The sequence below is a fragment of the Leguminivora glycinivorella genome, chromosome 6 (genome assembly GCF_023078275.1).
Source record: "Leguminivora glycinivorella isolate SPB_JAAS2020 chromosome 6, LegGlyc_1.1, whole genome shotgun sequence".
NCBI classification, from domain to species: Eukaryota; Metazoa; Arthropoda; class Insecta; order Lepidoptera; family Tortricidae; genus Leguminivora; species Leguminivora glycinivorella.
The window spans coordinates 16,457,418-16,478,439 of NC_062976.1; the positions used below are offsets into that span (position 1 = coordinate 16,457,418).

General features: G+C 37.9%; 1 protein-coding gene across 2 annotated transcripts in view; it reads right to left on the reverse strand.

Annotated features, from left to right (window-relative positions):
• Positions 1–18,808, reverse strand: part of LOC125227181 — a 210,042-nt gene extending 191,234 nt beyond the window's left edge. For both annotated transcript variants that reach the window (XM_048131418.1, XM_048131417.1), the window contains exon 1: positions 18,262–18,808. The gene's annotated coding sequence lies outside the window, so the exon portion shown is untranslated. The remainder of the gene's footprint in view (positions 1–18,261) is intronic.
• Between the last annotated feature and the right edge of the window lie 2,214 nt (positions 18,809–21,022).

Consider the following 21,022-nt stretch of genomic DNA (forward strand, 5'->3'; position numbering starts at 1 on the left):
CGCCGTGAATGGAACCGTGCGCTTTCAATGAACGTTTTACTTCGGCCCATAACAAAAACCATCAATATTGGACAACGCGGCTCGGGTGTCCGTAACCTATACACCCATTACCATGCTAATGACGGGGCAGAAACATCCAATTAAATCTTGTTATTGATGTCAAACAAAAAAAGTTGTGTGTAAATATATGAAACATCTGTTGCTGTCATAAAGCGGAGTCCGACTAGCAGTAACTTTACGAGATATTACGATCGTATGTACGAATAAGTAAATCATTTTCATTTAATAAGATTTTTATAGAGCTTTTGGTCTGCATACAGTGTCATAAAAACAAATCCCTTCTGGTTTATCTGTACACATCGATCGATTTTATGTTTCGTCGTAAAATAAGAATCGTTTACCTGTTGTAGGTAATATTTTCTCGTAAATATTTATTTGCAATGTTTCGTACTCGTATTCGCCATGTTGTAACAACTATGAATATGTTTTGGTAACTCAAATATTAGATCGGTTGAAACAATGGCCTGTGTGGTGACGGGTTAAGAATTTCGCCACCCCCTTTCTTCCCATGGGTGTCGTAGAAGGCGACTATGGGATATGGGTTAAATTGTGGCGTAGGCGAAAGGCTGGCAACCTGTCACTGCAATGTCACAGTTTCGTTTACTTTCAACCCCTCCAAAGTGGCACTTTTAGTAGTTTCATGTGTTCTGCCTACCCCTTTATGGGATACAGGCGTGATTTTATGTATGTATGTTATGTATGAAACAATGTAGGTAAGTACCTACTCATTTACGAGTCTATACATAGAATACTTAGATACATAATTTGAATAAAGTAACTATTTAAATTTAAGTAATATATTTTCCAATTGTTTGCACAATGATATAATGTTGGCCACAAATAATACACTGTGCCTACCTAAAAACATGCATGACTCCAATTGTTCTTTTTCGCGAAAATTCGCAATGATATAATTCGTTCTTATCATTTTATATCTTTGTTAGACCTGAGATCGCTATCTATAAGTAGTCGTAAATAGACGTAATTAGGCTGATGTGCGCTGTTCTAAATTAGCCCACAAAACAACGAACACATTGCACGGATAATATAATTTCTCTAAATTAGCTTCATTACCCCACGATGCCGGTGCCAGTAAATCACACGTCGCTCGGCACATTCACAATGCGCGGCTGATTGGGTTACTAAGTTCTTCACAACGCTAAATAAACCTTTTATCTCATCAAAACCATATCAGTGTGATATCTGTTTATTCATACTTGTTATGAATAACGAGGCCAACTTTTAATACAGACGAGTTCACATTCGTGACGTATTTTGCGAGCTGCATGATATCATTGGGCAGGCTCGACCTTGCCGCGCCTTCTATGACTTGTTGACTAAAATCGAAGTTTACACACTTTAACATATTTTTTAAATACTGTGGCTTTGGTCATCGAGGAAACCGCTTGAAATAGTACGAGTGATGTCATGGAGCGTTGACGTTTCACAAATAGTTTCTGCATAATAATATGGTTCCGATTACGACTGTTCGTGTTAATAATACGTCTCAATGTAAATTATTTAAATAAGGTCCTAATGTACGTCTAACCAAAGCCTTTTGTATTTTTTTCCCCCGCCGTTGTTTTCAACCGTTTTTGTAGCCATAACGTGTGAGTGAGGTATCCAAACGCTATATATTGTTCTCATTGTTATTGGAATAAACTGTAATAAACAAATGAAAACAATATTAAAGTAAATTATTCAAATCTTAATGCTAAATATCATGAAGACAGCAAGAATAATCAGGCTGACGGAGATATCGCATGTCGCCGATCGATTTTAATTAAAATCGCCAAACAATGCTGCTATTCATTATTCGCTGTTCGGGCAAAGCCACCGCAAGACCGATCGCGGTTTCTATTTTTGTATCGTAAACCTTATAATTGTCTTTATACTAAGAAGAGTTTTAAGATATAAGTTCGAAGGTTGAATTTTCAAATGTGTTATTATGTAAGATACGAGTTTTAGGGTGTAACCAGGGGATTATTCAGCCACGCGCCCTACGCCGCGGTCTCACGTATCTTATTTGCTACGCTTCTTATCGACATTCCTAGCCCTTTATTTTTTTCATAAACCATGCAATTAACTTTTTGTATTCATTCCGCCGGCTTCAATGCTGCATTACGAAATATATATCATTATATTACATGCTGTCAGTCGGTATAATAATATATGCAGCTGGAATGTAAGAATTCTAATTTAATATGAGATATTATTTTAAACGTTGCGTGATGCCCCGAATAGATTGCATTACACATACCATTATTTTATTTGCTCAGTGGTATATGTTGTAAATACAATGTTTTCATATTTGTTAAGTGTTAATTAAATCGTATGTTTCGTTACTTATTGTTAAATATCATATTTTTTAGACAAAATGACACTGATGATTGCAAATTTCTTATTTACGAAGTGTCTCAACCACCCGATAAACTACTGCAAGTACTACCTACCTATTATTTTTATCACCAACATGATGTGCGTGAATCGTAGCTCAATAGGGGAGGTTGTAATCTCATAATTAATTCAGCGAACAAATCACGATAGGCCAAAAGCATCATTTAAAGGCATGCAAGGGGAAAGTATTTTGTGCATTATTTAATCACATCATTTCGTATAATCAACGGGCTGTTGAAGTGCACTGCCATTACAGGCTATATATTTTCAGGTTGCGTGACCGCTGATGAGATCGGTTGTTGGGTACACCAGTGTAACATGAACTTGAAATCTGTAGCATTTATGCGACTTTCCTATACAGGACGGCCCTTATGCTGAAAGTGCAGTAATGTAACTTTTATGTGAAGTACTTCAACAACAGTTCTAATTTTGTTCGATAACTAATGTGCACATAAAGCATGAGATACCCTTCTCAATGAAAAGTCACATATTCGTTTATCAATATTACTGCTCCAAAATCCTGTATCAAAACTGTGAATTTTGTGGCTGGCAGTATTAAAACTAGTATTGCCGCGTCAAATTGCTCCCTTGATAAATTGCAATTTCGAGCAATGGAGGCACATCTACAATTTAACTATACTCTAAATCAAATTTAATTCAATATATTTAAACTAAAACTTATTTGATTCGCCCAAAAAAGATTCTACGTTTAAATTAGGTAAAGTTTTATATTAGGTATTTATTATTTTGAAAGAAAATTATAAATTCAACAAATACCTACTTTCAGTCATCTTAGTTATCTAGGTGGAACCATTTTGAATATGCAGTTAAGGAGTCTCGACTCTTCGTCTGTGTTTGATAAGGATCCAACATAAGGCATTTACTGAACTAAAACAGTATATCAAACTGCTACTAATTTTTTCAGGGTATAGACTAGATAGACTTGTCCTGACAATTTTTTTCTATGCACGACCTTGTAACTCACGACGGGAGTAGAAAGGTAAAGTTTTATATTAGGTATTTATGTAATAAGTCGTAAGTTTAATAGACAGAGTAACGCGAAAGATTCTGTAACAGATAATAATTGTTTCTTAACTATTCGAGGAATCTAAAAGTAGGGTATAAACGATTCAAGGAATCTCTATCTTGCTTAGCTAAGCTTTTTATAAGATTGCCAAATCTTTGGCGTAGCGGTAAGAAATGTCTTATTCGTACATAGATTCGCCTGAGCCTTCGACTCGCCCATGCCTATTGAGCAACGGCAACGATACCCCACTAAAGTGTATTGCAGACCGGTCACGATAATCCAGCACCAGCACGACACGTGGAACGCGCTCCCGTTAGTTCAACGGCCTAAATAACAATCGTTACATACGTCCAACTTTTACTAGCTAATCGATTCTTATAACCGATCAAACGAGCAAAAACTACGTACGTAATCGATAATGTTACGGAGTCGATACTTTATTGTTACTTGAACGACAGTAATGGCGTAAAACAATTTCCTGCAAATATTTCTCACGGTCGATATAGCATGTTACTTATACCTGCATATTACGTGTAATGTGCGTTTATGGGCAATGTGGCATGTTCCTTGACTTCATGACTAAATACCTAGTGTCAGAATAATGTGCGGAAATAAATTTCTTAGATTTTTGTTAATGTTATATTATATTTTCAAAATAAACTTAAGACATTAAGGTCTATTTTAAGAGCGCTATGACAAAAAAAGGCGATATATTGTAAAATGCACAATATTTATCGACAAAATTGTACACTTTACTCATACTAAAAGACAGTAAAAGTACTTGTTTCAGTTAGAACATCTTATTAACTGTCGGTTAATTAAAAAACATATGGAAGAAAAAGCTTTTCCAATTAGTAATGATTTTTTTTCGGATGCTCGTTTAGAAAAAACCGCGTGAAGCACAGATTTCGGAGATCTTATTATGTACAATTTGATAAGCTCACTCCCATAAATGCGGTAAATTTAAGTTCCTAATATCTTGTATTTTAGTCCCATTAAACAATATTTATCATTTAATACTTTGAAATTGAGAAATTGAAAGTAAAACGAACTCAATTTTGTCTTGAAAATACATCGAAACAAGTGATCATTTCTCCGAAAATCTACATGTTATCGAAGTTATTTTAGTATTTAAATAATCTGCACAATCTGCTTAAATTGCTGTTATCCATTTGTCGTTATAATATTGTATAATGATTTTTTGGCAATTTTTTGAAAACTAGCCTTCCTGTCGCTATTTTTACGGTGACGGACGCTCGCGATTTCAGTACGGCGTCGGAGCTCGTGAAGGTAAGACGTATGTCGCTCCTCTCTCCGACTTTTGGTCGCGAACGACGAGAATATTTATCGTTGTGTGGGTCGGACGCCTTGTTTATACACGGGCTATCCTCGCATTGTGTGTGTGTAAACAGCGACCAACGAATTTGATCCTAGATCCGTAAATATTTGCTTTTGTAATATTTTGTTATGTTTGAATGTTAAAGTATTACAACGTTATGATGATAAATATGTGAAAATTACAATACGGTCAAGATGATAAGACACATCAAGATGGTACTCGGGATCTGATGATGGAGCCAGAAGGTGGTCACCAGTACCAGTGAACCATGTAAGTAAACCACATCGTGTTTAGGCTCGTTGGGTTCGTCTCAACAAGACCTTTGACAAGAGGTGGTACTCAGGGTCTGATGATGGAGCCAGATGGTGGTCACCAGTACCAATGAACCATATGACTATACCACGTCGTGTTTGGACTCATTGGGTTCGTCTCAACAAGACCTTTGACAGGAGGTGGTACTCAGGGTCTGATGATAGAGCCAGATGGTGGTCACCAGTACCAATGAACCATATGGCTAAACCACTTCGTGTTTAGGCTCAATGGGATCGTCTCAATAAGACCTTTGACAAGAGCTGGTATTCAGGGTCTGAAAATGGAGCCAGATGGTGGTCACCAGTACCAGTGAACCATGTAAGTAAACCACATCGTGTTTAGGCTCGTTGGGTTCGTCTCAACAAGACCTTTGACAAGAGGTGGTACTCAGGGTCTGATGATGGAGCCAGATGGTGGTCACCAGTACCAATGAACCATATGACTAAACCACTTCGTGTTTAGGCTCAATGGGATCGTCTCAATAAGACCTTTGACAAGAGCTGGTACTCAGGGTCTGAAAATGGAGCCAGATGGTGGTCACCAGTACCAGTGAACCATGTAAGTAAACCACATCGTGTTTAGGCTCGTTGGGTTCGTCTCAACAAGACCTTTGACAAGAGGTGGTACTCAGGGTCTGATGATGGACTCAGATGGTGGTCACCAGTACCAATGAACCATATGACTAAACCACATCGTGTTTAGGCTCATTGGAATCGGCTCAATAAGACCTTTGACAAGAGGTGGTGCTCAGGGTCTGATGATGGAGCCAGATGGTGGTCACTAGTACCAGTGATCCATATAACTAAACCATTTAGTAATCAGGCTCATTGGGTTCTTACTTCTTCTCAACAAGACCTTTGACAAGAGGTGGTACTGAGGGTCTGATGATGGAGCCAGATGGTTGTCACCTCACCGGTACCAATGAACCCATTAACTGAACCACTTCGTGTTTTTTATGTTATTCACATATGCGAGTTGATTTTTTGGTGACCACCATCTCTCTCCATCACCAGACCCTGAGTACCACCTCTTGTCAAAGGTCTTATTGAGCCGATTCCAATGAGCCTAAACACGATGTGGTTTAGTCATATGGTTCATTGGTACTGGTGACCACCATCTGTCTCCATCATCAGACCCTGAGTACCACCTCTTGTCAAAGGTCTTGTTGAGACGATTCCAATGAGCCTACACACGAAGTGGTTTAGTTCCATGGTTCATCGGTACTGGTGACCACCATCTGTCTCCATCATCAGACCCTGAGTACCACCTCTTGTCAAAGGTCTTGTTGAGATGAACCCAACGAGCCTAAATACGAAGTGGTTTAGTTACATGGTTCATTGGTACAGGTGACCACCATCTGACTCTATCATCAGACCCTGAGTACCACCTTGAAGTAATTAGAATTGTATTTGACTTATCATTGTATTAATATATACTTTACTCTAATACTTATCATATAACAAAAGCAAATATTTGGAATGGGATCTACTTAAATATGATCACAGTTTATAATTATTACCTTAAATTTTTAAATAAATTTTAACATAATTAATATTATTTTGGGCTATATTCCAGTATTTTCGTACAAAATAACGTTTAAAAAATAAAAGTTTGTAACGAGATAGTAGATTGTGGTTGTTTTCAAAAATCCATAGGAAGGATCAAGATTGTTTTGTCCATTATTGTAGTGCGAGCGAGTGATATGACGTGCTAGAAAGGGTCGGCATATTGGGCTCGCGCGGCGGGTAAAATACCTAATTTCGCCCGACGCCGAAATGTTATAACGCTCTTAAGTCGCTCCGCTAGCATGATACTTAGGCGTCATCCATATATTACGTCACAGTGTAAGGGGGAGGGGGGGGTCATACTAAATGTGACAATCCCTGTTAATGGGATACAAAAAAGCGTGACATAGGGGGGGGGGGGGGGGGGGTCCAAAAACCTGAAATTTGGTGTGACGTAATATGTGGATGATCCCTTACCTCTACATGTTTTAGCTCTTTTCCCATAATTGGTTAACAATTATAAAATAGTGAAGGGAAAAGCTGCAAAATTATAATTATGAAAATCAGTTTAAAGCCATGAAATGTAGGCATCACATAGACGAGGCAGAGGCAGATAGATAAAAGTTAATATCATAAAGAACTATGGCTTTTGGGTAAAACTAAAACGACACTGTAAAAAATATTTGGCGTAGACAATTGTCATCAATCGAGATGTTACCACGATTTCCTGGCTAATTAACAAGTACCTGATTAAAATGTTGTTATGATAATAGTGACACCTACTCAGCGTGACTCAAGCCCATCTGGCGATTATGCAAGCGGCACAAACTAGCAGTCCTGCCACCGCGCGCTCGAGCCCGGCTTGCTTATCATCGATGCTATCCGATTATATCGATTAGCCCTTCGGAGCTAAAGCCGGGAAATCCGAACTGAATACCAATTCGTGTGATACCGAAATAGGTGCATAAAGTAGCTTTTGCCTGAGACATCGTCGTTGTATTGTTGCGAAACAAATAAGTTTATATTAGGACAATATTTTCAATTTTGATTTGTCTTGTGTTTACGGATACATTTGCTCTCCTTTTTCGGCATACAACACATAACATGCCCATAAGTAAATTTAGCGGTTCTAGCTTGACATTATAAGAAATACCCAAATAGATAGAATGTCTACTTTTTCATAAGTACTAAAGCCGTTTTAACATGAATATGGACGCCCACAACTAACCTTTAACAACTTTATAATATTTGCTAAATAAACATGATGCGATGTTAAAATATGCGAAAACGTTTAGTGGAAACATTAAAAGATTATAAGGATAAGGTATACTTTAGGTGGGAGTAGTCAGTATCCTAAAAACGAGGATGAAAATGGAGGAGTCACAATCCCTCAACGATGTATTAATATAATAACAACTACTCAAAACTTCAGATACCTACACTGTTATGGCTAAGATTGTCCCCTCATATTGATTTACTGCTACAACCTATCAAATACACGTCCTAATTGTACCGAATGTTATGATCCGTAAACGAGATCGAGCACGTAGCAAAACGAGCAAGCGAGCGTGTTGCGATCGTGGACAAGCGTGAAATGTGGGGCGGCGCAGCTGAGGCGCTCGCCCGATCGATACCTAATACGCACCGTGCTGAACGACGCTGTTCTCATTCAGATTATCCATGACAACAAAGAAAAAAGCAAATATGATAAACTTTTTTTTTTTAATAAATGGCCTCAATCCCATTTGGTGGGACTATTTTGCCAGTGTCAGGGTAAGTGCGACGTTGTTCGGTAGTTGGCACCTTTGAGGTTGGCACTAGTAAATTGATAGCTAGATTTTACAAGGGCACGTGGACTATCGGCCGTCGATGACAAAAAAGGGGCTAAACGCGTTTCGAGATTAATTCTTCATCAGCTTCTCACTATAACATTAGTTTACTGCATAATAAGCTATCGATATTACACTTTAAACAACATTAATGAGCAAAAGAAGGAGAAATTATTCACGACACGATGCCGCTAAGATGGCACCCGAACCGGAAGTCCATATGATAAACTATAGGCTCTTGGCTCTGGCAGCCATAGACCTTCGCGACATGCTTAGAAAAACAAAAGTGAAAAATACTTAGTTGCTAAAATAGTTATCCAGTCCAGTCACTATATATTTTTTAGCGCCATAGACGCTTAGCTACGAAACGACGACGAAAATTACCAAAACAACTGAATTGACCAAAAAAATTGGTTATTACAGAATCTGGATACAAAATCTCATGAAAATCGGTTGATAATTGCGACCTACAGGAGGAGAACATCCGGACAAACAAAAGCAAATCGAGTTAAACCGTGGACCTACGCTGACGCATAATCATTTATTTCAGACATGACTCATATACGAGTAAGTGTTAATAACAAGTACATAGTAGAATCCTAATTACACAAACCAATTAAAATAAACCTACCAAGTAAAAACAGTACTAATTATCTATTTATAACTCAGCCTTTCCAGCAACAGTACAAACAGATTCTTAAGCACTGGTGGCCTAGCGGTAAGAGCGTGCGTGATCGGAGGTCGCGGGTTCGAACCCCGGCTCGTACCAAGGAGTTTTTAGGAACATATGTGCGAAATGTCATTTGATATTTGCCAGTCGCTTTTCGGTGAAGGAAAACATCGTGAGGAAACAGGACTAATTCCAATAAGGCCTAGTTACCATCGGGTTGGAAGGTCAGATGGCAGTCGCTTTCGTAAAACTAGTGCCTACGCCAAATCTTGGAATTAGTTGTCAGAGCGGACCCCAGGCTCCCATGAGCCGTGGCAAATGCCGGGATAACGCAAGGAGGATGAGTACAAACAGATTTTTAACAAAACTAAATCGGAGGCTATGTTTGCTATGGAGCTCTGTGCACATACAAAGCCGTGACTGATAGGAATATGACGTGAGTGCAGTTTCAGTGTGATGTATGATGCTGAAACTATCAAAACAAATAAAGTAATGTAAAGCTAGCTTCCAAAGTACTTTCGCTAATTTACTGTTGATGATTACAGATATCAAATAAAATAGAAGTTTTAGAGTACAATTATGACTATACATCAAAATTACTGTCACGCAATAGAAGTAAAAACTCAAAAGTAGGACTTGATATCTAAATAAAAAAAAATATTTGACTTTAAACCCTACGTTTACACAGAAGCTTTTATTATTACGTATCTAAGTATGCTTATTCGTCGTATTATGTCATCTTATCTACATACAGTTGATGACAAAAACAAACAGTAGCTGTGAATTAACCATCTGTCATCATTTCCAGAAGACGCAAATATTGCTTTAAATAAATAGAAGACGATCAACTGTTAAAAATGACACATTCAATTATCGAATGTGGAGATTCTGCAACTTTTAACATTACGTTACAACTATGATATTTGACCTTCTATATCGCAAGATGTATTAAGTGATCACAGATCACAATTTATAATGGCTAGTCGGGTGTGATGCGCCCGCGATACGCACGCCCCGAAATAGATGCACCTTTCACTTTCTAAACGCCTTCAGTCTTCACACCATATTCGGAAAATGTCGCTCTCGAACACTTTGATTATCGCACGTTCAAATTCTGAGAATCATTCAGGAAGTTGTCAATTTTAAGCAATTTTAAATTGCACAATTTTCACCAGCAAACCGAGGGTTCATTGGATGCAATTTGGAAGGCGTGTACGTAAGGAACAATAAAACCGATTTCGAACTGGTTTGTTTTTATAAGGTCTAGGAGAAATCTCGCAGCAATAGACCGTAGTCACGCAACTGCTCATCTTGCACCGGTTTATTCTGGGGTACATTCCACGTTTATGTTTGCTGATAGCTATTGTAAAATTGCAAGTTTTCTGTTATAGTCGCACATAAAAAAATGTCATAGACCTCGCAGTAATAAAATGTCTAAAACGGATAAGAAGCCGTCGACAGTTGACGTATAAGACACTTTGATTAAAATCAGTCTGTACTGTGGCCCATAGATTTACACAATATCGACCATATATGATCATATTAGCTTTTGCCCGCGGCTTCGCTCGCGTTAGAAAGAGACAACATGTAGCCTATGTCACTTAAGTCACTTTCCATCCCTTCAACTATCTCCACTTAAAAAATCACGTCAATTCGTCGCTCCGTTTTGCCGTGAAAGACGGACAAACAAACAGACACACATACTTTCCCATTTATAATATTAGTATGGATTACACAAAATTTAGCATAGTAGGTATAAACAATGCACTTATTATCCACGCACAATACATATCAATCTGGATTTAAGTGACGGCTGTTAAGTACACATTACACAACATACAATCGTGATAGCGCCTTATAAGCGTAAGCAACTTTACAAATAACAGCTATTCTCTACTAATTCTACGTCGGCGTTGCCCGTTACTGCGTCACGCTACATTGATCGAATCTAGTTATCCATGGATCAGATGCATTTCTGTGAAACGATAAAGGTTGGGGACCGCATTTAAGAGCATTTTATAATTTTAACATGAAACTTTAGTCACGCAGTTGCAAGTCAACTTGTGCATAAGTACTCAACATTTTGTCTCGTAAAAAATATGTAATGGACGAAAATATACTTGTAATGTTGAAACGCAAAAGCATATGCGTTGTTGATACTTAGAATACGTTGTACCTACAATAGTCTCATGTTCATGAGAGAGAAAACTACTGATTAGTGATTAAATCAAAATAAGAAACAAATAAGGAAAGGTAATAGGGAAATTGCAATCAATTTGTTTTCATGGAATAAAGCTACGTACGATACTTCGTCTACGATTGTATCAAAACAAAACGTTTCAAACGTATACGAGCATAGACAACCAGGTCACCTAGAAATCATAGGCAGATTATTAATTATACAAACATGACATGAATGCACCAAATGCAGATTCAGTGCTCTGGAAGGCTAATTTGAGGAACATGCAAATGAATATTATGAACGGAACATGAACATCGATTAGCCATAGTCAATTAACCCGTGTACTCGTATGTATGAAGAGGGCATTAAAGTACGCTCGTACGCTGTTATACAGATTTCTGCAAAAAGGAATATCCTGATTTATTCCAGTTCATAAAGATAAAATAATGTGTCGCTTAACTTCAAACTCGGGTAAATCTATTGTGATATAAGGTTGATTCTTTTTCAGATTTTATATATTTTTATACATAATCAACCTTAAAGCAGAATGGATTTACCCGAGTTTGAAGTTTAAACGACACAAATCTGGTTCAAATGTCAGTATTGCTCCGAATGTCTTCAAAGCCAAGTGTGACGTTTTCAGCACACGGCTGAAAACGTTTTGTCTCTTTGTTATTCAAGTTAATGATTTACGCTACTTATGCTTGTCTAATCTGTGCATGCTTATGTTTATGAATCATTATTTAGCGTGCGCGACCTTGAGCCGCGCTCCAATGCACTTCGCGGTTCCGGTATGTCTCGTCTCGGTCCAAATAATGTTACTGAAGATGTGCTAATTCTAGTTACTAACATAATTTATTTAAAACAATTAAATGCAAGCATAATCTTCTATTACTTCATCCACGATTATGGCGATCTAGCTACAACCAAAGTAGGTTGAGCGATAACTTTTCAAATTATATATTTGGAAGTGGACGACATACCTAACAGCAGTAACAGCATCCAGTAAAGTGATTGCGAGTCTGTCTAATATTTAACGATTTTTATCGTATTGCGTTACTGTCGCCTGATTTATTAACCTATAAGAAGGACTCGACCTAAGACTAAACGTCAAAATGCTGATCTTAAACAGAAGTCCACAGAATGGTCGCATTAAGATAGGATCATTACTGCGCAATTTAATGAATACTGGCGCGACTGGTTAATGTATCTTATTATTAAAGCAATTATATTCAATTATTACACATAATTATTTTTAAAATCGGGAAATCGTCGCAAAATGCGATCTCATCCAAAATCAGAAGTCCACGTTAAATCGAATGGTCGCATAACATCCCTAGTGCGCAAACAGTAGGATAATCATGCGGGTAGTTCGAAAAACTCGCGCGGCTGTCACATTTCATTTTCTCCGAATGAAACGTTGGAGGTCTGGCGCGACTGGTTAATGTATCTTATTATTAAAGCAATTATTTCAACCTCGACCCCCGTGCTCGACATAACCTGGCTAGTCCTGACCTAAGTCAATTAAATATAATTGACCTTCTCAACTGAAACTGACGCAAGAGCAAGCCTGGTCTGCCTGCCTGCCGGAATTAGTTCAAAGGATTAACGTACAGGCACAGGTAATTGCCACTATGTACTAAAATGCTTTTATTTAAAAGTTTGCTAAAATAAAAATAAATGTTTCCCTTTTTAACACAATGACGGTAAATTTTAACTATAATAACGCACCATTTTCATTATTTAATTTCATTATTCCATGGACATTTGGGATCACCTCGATGAAAACCCTTTTGCCAGAAGCTTTCCATAATAAATGAAATCAGAGGTATTTTCGGATTAAATACAGATTAATAGCTACTGCAACTACACATCAGATCCATTAAAGGAGAGGTACATATAACGATTGGTCTAAGAATATCAAACGACTTTCTAGGCGGCTCTACACGGCAAACACTTTCAGTATATTTTCAATCCCAGATATTATTTTCTTTAATTTTTATCCGCTGACATGTACATAGGTAATAACTTATTTAATTCCACATAATTATTTTTAAATCGGGACTTAATCGCGTATGATATAACATCATATTAAACTGAACTCCAACGTTTCAGGGACGGCGTTGTCCCCGTGGTCTCGGAGAATTATGTAGTCTTCTCGCTAGGCGGCTCTACACGGTAAACACTTTCAGTACATTTTCAATCCCAGATATTATTTTCTTTAATTTTTATCCGCTGACACGTACATAGGTACTTCTACTTATTTCATTCGTAATAATCGTGAAAGTTTAAATCAGTGTTTTATTTAATTCCTTTAATATAATAATAGGATTTTTCTCAAAATGAGGCCTCGTTTTCTTCATCAAGAGTAGCTATTTACATAAAAGTAATCGATATGGAATATTTTATTCAAATACTTGATTAAAATCGTTTCGGTGCAATGTGCTTTATCTATCTAGCAAAAGTTAATTCATTTTTCCAATAGATGTTTTCTCTATCTAAAAAACTGCGAGGTAAAAATTACCTGGCAAGGTGAAAGGTTTCTTTTCTAAGACAGCGGAAGAAAGACCCTTTGAGCCATAAATAATGAGATTTGGCAAGCGGCGGTCATCGCTTTATCTCGTAACTTATGGACCTTATAGTGCTGAATTTGTACGTTGAGTTTGTTAGGCACGCTTGGAAAAGGAATACACAATAAACCTGACAATTCTACACCAATATAAATAGTTTATATCAAAATTAGTCCGTTAATCCGGAACATTTATTAAATCGGACTTATTGCTACGAGTATGTTTTAGCCATAATTTCAAACCCTCAAAGGTATAAGCATAATTCCAAATAGGGAGTATCTATATGCATATAAAAACGTATGATGCACTTACATACCCGCCCGGACGTAGGAATTACCAGTTGTGCCACTTACCCGTGTCATAGTCATAACTATTAATGAAACAACTGGTTAGCACTCATAATCTAAAATAATTGTGCAGCACATAACACTACCTCTCATATTCATTATTTTCAACAGGTTGTAATTTTAATTTTAATTTTGCTCCATCATGGCTTTGATGATAGCCATGGCGAAAAATTTATCAAATCGCGTACATTTCATAAAATAAATAAAATAGTCGAACGAAAACTACCTTCACACCGAAAAGACGCATTAGATTTTTGGTGGCGTCTAACTTGGGATAATAAAAAATAATAAAAGTTAAATCAAGTTTGCTCACCTACTCTGAACTTTTGAAGTGTGTTTTCGTGTTCACTAATTTAGTTCATATGTTTAAATCAATAAACTTTTATTAGAGAAAGTTTACTTGCTCATAAGTCATAATCGAGACAATATCACCACAGTTGAGCAAAATCTGGTCGATTTGTGTTAATCTAATTTCGACCCCTCTACCCCATTAAACCACACATAGTGGGGTGGTCACCCCAGAACTATTGATTTAGTTTATTATAGTCCGACGACTCTTGTGTAACAAATCACTTAATCCTTTTGTGGACGTTGTTGATTGTGAACAGGATGTGCAAGCTTAAGTTATTTATGGTTTTATTTGCTGTGTAATTAAGTTTGTTTAACATTTTAGGGTGATTTTTACACCTTCACGTTAATTTTGACATCATTCGGTACATCGATGTAGATATAAATGAGGTTTAAGTTTTCCGTTGAAATAGATTGTATTGTCATAAATTTAATGTGACGAAGGTGTATTAGTGTCAATTTAGTGGCAAAGTATCTAACCACCAAACGAACTTGATCTCTCGTAGAATTAAATCATGTTCTAATAAATAAACCACGTCGTATTTTATTGCGAGGCCGTTGAAAGAGGTCCCTCGGTTAATCTAACTTCGTCATATAGAGCAGGAAGTATGCCGCCGCTGGCCCTTGGGGGCGGTAATGTGGGACGTTGGTAGTGTTTGCATTCGGCGCACATTTCCGAGGGCTCGGCAACACTTGCAGTTGAAGTTGACATTACCACGGGGCGACCAGTGGACGTCTGATCTCCCTTATTCATAGACAAAATAGAATATTTTTAAGCATAGATATATGTACCTGTTAAGCCTTAAATGTATAGTGATGTATATAATATGTAAATGCATAGTGATGTGTAAGGCTTGTCATGTAATGTATGTCATTAATAGGTAGCTTGAACATTATTTTTCTACTTTCGTGTTTACTCAGCAATAATAGTTTAGTGCAGCGAGTTCCATTTTGTGTAGATCGCCAGTCATTATTACAACTACGAATACAATAGTAATACCGCATATATTACTAGGTACAAGTAGTATATTCTACACGATGCCATCACTGTAGGTAGAGCGACGAGCGACGGTAGGTACATAAGTCTGACTCAGCGCAACTACTCAAATCTCATAACGTCAGCAGCCGGCAGCGATTGTTTACAAATAAGAACGCAGTACTTCTATTTAAAGCATGGCAGATTTAGTATGATTTGCAATCCCGTTTCAATATTCCTCATTCTATAGTATGGAAATACGAGTGTGTTCATTATTTATATGCATTGGTAGGAACAGATCTAACAGATTTACGTGCATACGTAATTCGTTTTAATTTCCCTCGGGTATAATGATGCTCTCGAGAGCTATTTCGGTTTCGCTCGTGGTAGCTATCTTGAGATGGAAAGCACTTAACCCGGCATATTTTTACTGCCTAAAATAAACCACGTGTTTAAAAATCATGAACGATTATGGTAATAAAACTGGTGGTATGACTACTTATGTTCAATGAAGACCATTTCTCATGTCCAACGAAAGTATCTTATTGGATGTGAGCATACCTAGTTAGGTTAGGGATAACATCACATTGTAATGGGAGCCCCGCGTGGAAACCGCAACGCCACTATAGCGGGCAACCGACCGTTAAAACACGTCTTGCCAAAATACGAGCCGTCTGTTAGCTTTAATATATTATACAAGAAGCCTAAGGAATGAATCTTTATAGTGATATAAAACCTTTTGGTCTTGGCGGGACTAACCTAGCTGTGTACCGAAAATTGGAGTAAAATTATCCAAAATGCAAATAAATATTAAATTACACAACCTTCAAAACTGAGATGTTGTAAAGTACGAACGTTAAGCTACTTAATTGGAATCTACCTATAAATTCACAGAAACTATTTATTCACACGTAAACCTATTGTTAGTATTGTTACCAAGCATTTCCAACTACCAAAGACCTCCTTCTCTTTTGTCTATCGGCACCATCGATTATTGTGGCATCTCCAATTGAGTAATAGTGCTTCCAATAGGATAGGTACAAGTTACGGACTATAGATGCCACTATTAAGTCCAGCAACCAACATTTCTAATGAGTTTTTTATTATTCGGTTAAACTGTTAGTCAAGGTCAAACTGTTATATCCTTTCTCCATTGGGTCTTGATAAATGTGACAAATAAAACTCATAAGTGCAGTCATACCAACGTTAGGTGGAATCATGTATTTATCAAACGAAGTATGTATCAGCAGCATACATAGGGTATAAAAAGCTGACGGACTGCGCCCGTCCGTCGACCTCATCGCGACGCCATTGTAACTCGGCTGCTGCTCATGAAATATGGACCGACTGTCTGAAAGAAAAAACCGCTTCCGTACTTCACAAGTCAACTACTATCTTTGTGCATTTCTTATCAACAAATCTTTGGACGTGCATTTTGTATCTCCTATCGATATAAATTCGAAGGATCTGAACCCGATATGAATCCTCTTTTGGATATGAATATAAATCGAGAAAAAGTGATCTGTTCTGAATCGAAAGCATACAGTTCTCACGTTCCTTTTAAACCGGTTTCGCTTTAAGTATAAAATCTGCCCATTGGCAAGCGGTCTGCTCACACAAATTAGGTGCACGCTACACGCATTTGAATTCAAAACCTGTAACATCCCTCTTGTTATTTTGTAAACTTGATTCTATTATTTGAGCGTTTTAATAAGATCTTGAACTTTCGTGTTTCAGCTCAGCAACTATTGGTAATAATAGCGTGCAACAAAGGATTGTATTGGAAATGTTTTGTAATAACCCCTTTGTAAATGGCATATTTTCTGTAAACCTAATCAAAGCTATACTTAAGATCACTTTGATTTCCAGTTGCATTAGCATATCAAAGCTCCACGAACTCATTTATTCAGTATAGTGTGAATCTCTGCGTAGTGACAAAGGTCCAAGGCAACTCCTGCTAGCGTATCCTTTAATATTCAGCATTTTACATAATGCATCCTTAGAATCAGTTAATTAGGTAATTAACATCTAATACAGACAAGAATAACATTTAATCCTTCGTCAGCATCTTTATTCTCATCGTTTCTTACTACTCGTATACGAGTACCAATGATGAACAATAATCTTATGGCTTTTCCCTGCTGCTGGTTTTCTGAAGGCTCATTTCGCTCGCTGTGTCCATTAAGGTTCCCATCATATTATTAGCGGACTTAATAGGTACTTTCATGTTTCCTGCCCACGCTGAGGGATCATTCCCCCGCTCACCTGTGGGCATGGGCAGCAATAATAGACATCCTTCATATGCATGTTTGTCGCTAAAATACCTCTAGGATTACAGTAAGTAATAGTTTTATAGACCTTAAAAACAATACTTATCGGATTAGATACCTCGTAGGCAGCTATGATTTCGTTGGTAAGTCTACTAGGTAGGTATACGCACTAAGCACTCCGTAACAGGTAAGCCTACTTACATTAGCATTTTGGTCTAGGTCCTAGATATTAAACAATAGCTATAAATATTCATAGCGCTGTTCGAGAGCTTTCAAATATTTTGCACAAATACAAATATTCAATTTTCTATAGAACATGCAAACTAATAATATTTAGGTACCTACTTAAATGCTGTCTTCTACGATAAAGCTGAAAATCAAGTATTTCGTAAAATAGATGTGAAGCTTAAAGAAAAAGAAGGAACTTACCAGTTATTTTACGCTGGTCCACGAAAGTCCGCAGTGGGAATGCACGGCACAAGGAATAGGTGGACACCTAGCGTAGTCAGCTCAGTGCATATTCCCAAGGTAAACAAAGATTACATAAACTCAATCCCACGCACGCACGTCACCCCAATCGATTTTCAAACTTTCGAATACGCCCACTTATATTTTACAAGTAGGCACAAGGAGGCTAAACTCGTTCGAACAGCTCTGCAGCACTGGATCCAAAAAACCGATTAATCAGATCTGATACTTCTGTGCCCTTGAATTCATACAGGTTATGTTATCGATAGGAAAGCAAAACACGCGCACTGTCAGTTCAAACAATCACAAGTCGGGTTCGAAGCCGGTTTCGGCAGAGTTCACTGAACAAGGTGGTGATTGTTTTTTATTTTTGTTTTAAAAAATGTATCTGTTGATGTATCACGTAAGATGCGATGTATGGGAAAGGTTAGCGAACCCGTGGATCGCGAGTGCCGGGCGGAGCGACGCTGGTCCCCCCGCGATCAGGCGCTGACTGAGCGGCGCGAGGGCGCCAAGTGGCGAGTGGCAAGGATGAGACCCCGCGCGCCTCGCCCGCAGCCGCCGGCCGCCGGCACTGCGCGCGCCTCATACCATACACCTTAAACACTCAGCGCAAAATACGAAAGGCGTTAAAAAAACACCTCCAAAAATTTCGAGCACCAACTTAAGTAGCTTTTGTTATTCACGACACTTCCAGGAAGTCGTAAAAGCTTTAAATATTGAACCGCTCAAGTTTCAGCCATCAAAAGTTAAATTATCCATAGAGCAAGCTTACATAAATCTGTAAGGACTTTTTATTTATAATTCATACTTCTATGGACTAATTGTTCAATGTAGGTAATTATGTTGTTTTACACATCTCCATGGTAAAGCAAGATCACAAAACATCCACTAGCAAAAAAATTACATAGGAGACACGCAGATGTCATAGACCATCGATAAAATAAAAATCATTCTTCTTTCAATCAATCATGAACACAAGCAAACACAAAGGAGGAAAAATATTTCAAGATTTCCAATACCCTTTTAAAGAGATGTTATTATTATCGGGCGATTTCAATTTTGAGGCACACCCAATCTGTGAGAAGCAGCGTCTGAAAGAAGTAATAGAGTCTTATCAGGACAGCGCACTCCTTGCATAATAATGGATGATAAATAATATTGTTAATAAAAACGGTTGATACACGGGGAGGGTGTTTGGTGTGCGGATGCAGCGCGGATCTCTATTTATCACAAGATGGAGCAAAGACAACTCGCATCTAGCACATTGTATACTAGTTACTAAGTACTATGTACGTTAACACAAAAAGTGCATTTTAAAAATACACAGTAAAAAGTGAATCTAAAAACATATTGCTAACGATGTTTTTAGATTCACTTTTTACTGTGTCCTTTTTAGATGCACTTTTTGTGTTCATCCTTGAAACTCGAAACACGACTAAGCATCTATCTGGTACGCGAGCCACGTAAAGGCACACCAGAGAGTGGAACAGCTACACTCTCTTTCTTGAAATTGTCTGTTCCAGAACACGCAGTCGCTGTGGCTGAAATCGGCCATGACAGCATCATCATCATCAATGAAGCATAGTAAATTACGACTACCAACATACGAGTATTGAATGTTGAGATGACCGCGGTCATCGAGCCAGGATCTCAGATCCTGACCAGCTTGTCAACTACCCACAGTTCCCGGAGTTTCCCGGTACGTGCTGTCCGTCCATCTAGCGGAGGATTATCTATGTTGCGAAGTCATCCGCTGTCAGGGGCAGGTGATTGAGTCTTTATCGCTGCGTCGGCGAGGGGCTGTCAACGCCACTTACGCAGACGGAGCCTCTCGTAACTTTCCTCCTAAAATGCTCTATGAAACAAGGCGAAAGTAGCAGATGGTTTTAGGCTTTCCTTATGGTTAATGTTTATAATATAAACTGAAATAGATACCATACACTAAAGAAAAAGCGATCAAGCCCACTGGTAGCGAAGCCGGAAATCGAACCCGGGTCTCCAGCTAACGCGGCTGACGTGATAAACCGCTACACCACCCCGACCCCCCCCCCCCCGAAGTAATTTGATTTGTTCCCTACATCGAATGTTGATAATAATTAATAAACTGCTTGATGGGTCTAAATACCCTAAATGAGGGATGCGGTCATAATTATGATGCCTCATGTAATGATCATTATGACCAGATGAACTCATCTGAAAAAGTGGGTATTTAGCAGAGTTTTATGAAGCAGCAGCATGATTTTTTTAAATAAATGTACAACATCAGAAACCCTTTAAAACACTTTTGTACTTATGTTAAAAATAGCTTTAACCCATTAAGGGGATTATATAAAAAAGTAACAAGAGACCTTCACAAATATAACAACATTCTCGGGATCATTATGCCTAATGCACCAACACCTTATGATATTACGCTAATAAACGTGCATTTATAAAAACAATTCAGCTAAAAAGAGCATGAAATCAATGGGAAATAGTTAATCACAACCTCTACAAAAACAATGTTATTTAGAAATGACCCGTGAAATATAGCTCTTTATTAATGGCGATGGCTTTTGTCTTTGATGTGGCGAGCGAGATAAGGCTGATTGACGGTAACTGCATCTATCTACATTCTCTATAAATTTTAGCCTCGTTTCTCTTACCCACTATTACCCACTATTACTTGGACCAGATATCCGTGGACATGCGTCATTAAGGAGATTAAGTTGTAAAGTGG